We start from the raw sequence: 6,000 nt of genomic DNA on the forward strand, positions 1-6,000 counted from the left end.
ATAAAACGTCAAATCTAGATCCTGTCTAAAAAACAAAACAAAAAAATATATGCCAACACACTTTTACTTCAAGGATAATAAATAAAACCATACATGGGACACTCAATGAGGTGAAGATGAATAGTTCCAGATTTTCCACACGAAGTATTATATTATACAACAACAATGACAGTTTTCCATTTACACCTTTCATTTCAAAAGATGTATTTCAGTTTCTGAAAAACTTTTCTCATAACAGGAAACCAAATTGAACTAAATAGTTTTTTCAACTTTTCCCTAAAGAGTAACAGAGAAGTTGTGTACTGTCATAAATTAAACAATACTGTTTAATTTTAAAATAATTTATTTATATGCTGAAGTGCAGAGCTTAGAATCTTTAAGTTTGAAATTCTTTAGATTCTAAGAGGAACTGACAAATATAAGGTACTAGCACTGCTATCACATTATACGAATACGACACACAAATTAACAGGAAACACTGACTAGTTTCTCAATAAAAATGACAATGAAGATTAAAAATGTATACAGGGTCTCGCTTATAAACCCAGACCCAGCGCACGGTGTTTGTACTCTGCACTACAGCAGCTGCCTCAGCCCAAATAACACTGTGCGGGGCCGCCCTGCTTTAAGCGTGTATACAATCTTATATGAAATCCTACCTTATAAAAGATGCTGAAAATGTCATCTTTCATATTGAGAGACTTCATAAACACCATTAGCGAGAGTTATGACTGTTCACACGACCATTAAGATGAAACATCCGAAAAGAACACAGGCTGTGGGTTGAATAAACGATCATTTGATGATGCAAGATACCACTCAATATCTCACTCTTGTGACTGGATCTGAAGATTTTAAGCAATGGGCCCATGTAAACTTATACAGTTTGATGTGTAAGAACTTTGTAGCTCTATGTGCAGAAGAAACCGAAACCCCTACTTGTAGTGCTAATTTTGCGAGTGATTTATTCGGTTACTGTTCAAGATTCACACCATGTCATCTAGCTTTTCCTCTGTTAAAAATGTTTGTGCGCATGCATGTATTTTATTGAACACTGAGCCAGTAGTTTCAAACTGATTTATAATTATGTGAATCTGTGCTCATGGAGGTGGCACTTCACCAGGAAATTGCTGATCAAATGCATCACGTTCCTAACGAGCCGACTCATACTCAAAATAACTTTTACATACGAAAATATGGTGTTGCAATGATAACTGTCTCACCATGTTAGCCTTCATCTGCTAATGTACGTGGCTGTTGGCTGCAATATTTGAAACCAACTTGCCATTCTGCCTGGGCACATCACAGTGTAATGGGAGGAGCCAGTATTCCTAAATTACACCCTTCTCCACTAGGCGGTACGGTTCCCAGAAGTCTCCACGACAAGGAGGCGCCCAGTGTGACTTCTAAGTTCATACATGTCAGATCGGCGGCTGTCTGCCGCACGTTAGCCACTGTATCTCAGCTGTTTGTCACAATGTAAGTGTATGTTATTAGTATTTAGTTCTGTGGAATGCTTTGTAAATAGCTGTTTTCAATTACATTCACTATAAAATTATTGATGCCTAATACAAATAAGTACATAGTGTCATAATATAAAATATAAGGTTCCTTACTTAAGTGAATTATAAAGTTTCATTGGAAGTCTGGACTTTGACGGCGACCCTTTGCAATATCTTAGCCTTTTACTCTATCAAATAGTAGTATATTACTATATCGCTCTGAAATAATATATATTTTTACCAAATAATAGAACCAATGCTTCTGTACGGCATTATTTTGGTTTCTTGTTTCTAGGGCCAGATATAGCACTCCCGAGGACATCCGAAGAATTCCAAGGGAACTAAAAGCTGAAGAGGCTGCTGGAGAAGAACACAAGTGCGATTTAGATGACGACCAAGATCCTGACTTTGAAGCTCAACGAATTCTCGACGATCATAATTCTGGTTCAGAGACTGATATGGATAATGATGACTTTGTAATGAAAGTGGACAATGAAGAGGAAATCCGGTTCTACATTGGAAAAGATGGGGAGACCCTTTGGTCAAGTAAAATATGGTGGTCACAGACAAAAGTGAAGTCAAAGAACACTGTGAAGGTTATTCCTAGTCTTAGGGCACAAGCTAGACAATGCCAAAGACCACTTGAATGTTTCCTGAAAATTATATGTCCTGATATAATTTCTGATACAGTTAGATTCCCCAACAATTATATTGCAACCAAGAAACATGAGAACGAAAGAAATGAAGCAGACTATAAAGTTCGAGAGACCAGATTCAAGTCAACGATGAACGCCGAAATAATGGCTGTCATTGGTGCTCTGTTTCTAATCGGTGTGAAAAGGGGAAATCGTGCTGATTTTTCAGAATATTTTGCGACAAATGATACTGGATTGACAATTTTGCGTGCAAATTTCAGCAAAGAGCGGTTTAAATGTCTCCTGAGGTGGATTAGGTTTGATGACCTAACAACTAGGGAACAGAGGAAGGAAGCTGACAAGTTGGCTCCAGTGAGAGAGCTACAAAATAAATTCATAGTCAATAGCCAACAAGCCTACAACATTGGGGAATTTGCAACCATCGACGATGTGGTCATCGAATTTCGAGGACATTGTGGGTTTATTCAATATATGGCTAAGAAACCAGCTAAGTACAGCCTAAATATTTATGCCCTTTGTGACTCCCGAATATTTTATGCCTGCAATCTCGCACTGTACTGTGGGGGAAAAGAAACCTGGTCCCTTCGAAGCATCCAACAAACCTTTTCACATTGTCAGAAGATTATGTGCTCCAATAGAATGCAGTAATAGAAACCTAACTACCGACAAATATTTCAGTAGCTATCCACTTGCTGAGTATCTTCTGAAGAATACATTCCTTGCAACCCTGCGCAAGGATAAGGTTGTTATCACCCCCCCCCCCCCCGAGTTCGTGACTGAAAACAAGAATCTTCTACCAGGGAGTCACTTATTTGGGTGTCAGGAGGATAAATCTTTGATTTCATTTGCCACCCACAAGAAGAAAGTTGTAATTTTACTCTCCACCATCACAACTGCGATGATATAGATGAAGAAACCGGTAAACCTGTACACGTCATGGATTACAATGCCACAAAAGGTGACAGACACAGTTGACTTGATGTGTTCATGTATTACTACATCGAGGAAAACTCTCAGGTGGACAATGAATTACTTCTTTCGCATTCTACATCTAGTAGGAATAAACTCAATGAATATTTTCCAGTTGCCCCTTGAATTCATGCAAGATAACCTTCATGATCGGGCCAAACTAATACCAAGGCTTCCTAAAGATTTAGCTCTATTTTTGAAGGAATACAAAAAAGAAAGCTGCTCTACAAGAGAAATGCTGATATGACCAGGAATTTGTTATATTTGTGGGACACATAAGAATGAACATGGCTCTCCTGCAACACATGATGCCAAAAGAATATTTGCCAAACACATGCTGAATTGTCCTGTCATAATTGTTATGAGTGTTCTGAAAATGAGGACGACTTTGTGACTGATGAATGATTTTAGAAACTTGAACTTGACCACCAACTACATCTGTAGCTAACCGCTTGCTGAGCATCTTCTGAAGAATAGTATCACATTCCTTGGGATTCTGCGTGGCTATCCCCCTCAAGTGTGTGATTGAAAAGAAGAATTTTGTTGTGGTTGTTTGTAATATGTGATGTATGTTTTATTTTGTTCAGACAGGTACATTTTGGCTGATAGATATTATGAATGTTCACGATCTCTTTTCGCTTTTATTATATTTATAAGATCAATATGTTGATACTGTGCATACAAAGAAAAGACAGCTTATTGACGTGAACTAAAAGTAACTGAAAATTGAGTCTTAGAACAATAAACATGTGATAATATTGAAGCTTCCAAAATATGTTGTTTGAAAAACAATAATGTTTATTACTTAATACAGTACTTATTTATATTTATTTAAGGAATATGATGTCTATTATGCATTTAAGTTAAACAATAGCACTGACAGAAAGATGTAAGTGCGGCTAACAGCCCCAATGATAGGCAATGTGTTAAAAAATATACATTAGCCGATGAAGGTCAAACACAGGCAAGCTCCTTGCAAGGTCGAGAACTATACGTGTGCCTCCCGTACAGGTGCTTAGGTCTTGGAGAGTAGAAACACCACTGGCTGGTCTGGGTTTATAAGAGAGACCCTGTATAGTTATAGTTATTTATGACAAAATTAACTGCGGTTCATTCTAACCTAAAATCTGCATCAATAATTTTCAGATGAATACAATCACGCATACTGTATTTCTTGAAACACTAGGACACATACCTGGGACAGTTCTACACGGTTCAATACTGTTTTATTTCACACAAAAAATCAGAGATTGGATAGTTTCTAGAATAAAACAATGAAATGTGTACAGTGGCAACTGTCATGTTGATGACAATGTTGTGTGTCAGGTAAGAACAATTTGCAGCAACATTAGTCAGTAGTAGGCAGTATGCAGGTACATTTAAACTCCTTTCAGAGTGATACTCTCTGGAGCTGATGGAAGGATCTGCCTACCCCAGTCAAATCTCAGTAAATAAACAGAATGATTTAAAGGACTTGGCTACCAGACAATTTCTTTCACACAATGTGGGGAAACAGATGAGCAAAAACGTCCTTGACGTAATTTTATTTCTTTTTACTAGCTTCTGTGAACTAATTTTGAGATCTCAACATTCAGAAAAGAAGTCCTTCATTAAAAGTACATGCTTATGGGATTGAAACACCCACACCATCAATTGTTTCCTCCAGGAGTAAGATATTTAACAGCTTTCATCCGTAAGCAATACACCAAGTTCATTCAATACATTCTTTGGATTTAAAAAAACTGCCTGATAAATCTTTCTCCCATAGTCAGACTTTCCTCCAGAACTAAACACTGTTGCAGATATTAGAATATCACTTTTGTTAATGTCATGTTGTTCCACAACATCCACTTTAGGTTTCTGTCTATAAGAAATCAGATAAAACACCAAAAATGTTCATTAAATAATGCTTGCCAACACCTTCCTAGCATTGTAATATGGTCCCATGACAATACTTCATCAAAAACTGCTTCAAGGTATCTTCAAAACATATCCCCCACAGCACTGGCATAGCCAAGGGGGAGGGGCGCAGGGGGGGGAGAAAAGTTTTCCTTAAACTAGAACGAGGATCAGCCATTGTTTTATGTACGGTACGAACAATTTCAAAACTAATGCCGAAATGTTAAAATAACATAGCAACAAAGAATCTACTAGCAAGGCTCATTAGGGCAATACATAATTCTCGATGTCTGTTCTGCTTGAAGGAGCTTGAATGAAAGGAAAACACTTAGGATTATGATGCTGGGGATATTTCCCTGTAGAGGCCTCAGTATTGGGAATATAACCATGTGCTGACAAATTTCAAGAGATGAGGAAAAGGGCAATTAGCAAGGGATTACTCAGTAGGGTGCCGGAACGTGACCACCAAGATAATGTGGGCCACGACCAGAAGCAGTTGCAAGCTTACAACATTGTGTCAGCTTTTGTACATTGGTTCCAGGAAACAACAATGTCCTAGGGATCCTGGAGTTTTACCATGGTTGAGAAATGTGCTGTATTTAATTTGCAGTATTGGGAAGACTGTGACATGATAGTGAGCTGCACGTTAGTTCCTCATTTTGCGCCATATAAGTAACTTCTTAAGATGGACCGTTTTGTCATCCTCCGTAAGTTATGAAAGGTTTTTTATTCTAACAGTAGCAAGACAAATCGCGGATGCGTGCCTAAGTTCTATAGTTAAGCCTATATATTTTGTCAAATGCCCGGGGACTGATTGGAACCTCAAATGGCACCAACAAAAGTGCGGGTAACTATTTTGTAATTAGCAGGCGTGATAACTCAGTTACAATGGTTCTCTTTTCTCATCAAGACGGCCGAGGCTTGAATTGCAGTTGATGAATGAAACATATTTAAAAGACAAATCACGTTCTATT

The sequence above is a fragment of the Anabrus simplex genome, chromosome 2 (assembly GCF_040414725.1).
Source record: "Anabrus simplex isolate iqAnaSimp1 chromosome 2, ASM4041472v1, whole genome shotgun sequence".
NCBI classification, from domain to species: Eukaryota; Metazoa; Arthropoda; class Insecta; order Orthoptera; family Tettigoniidae; genus Anabrus; species Anabrus simplex.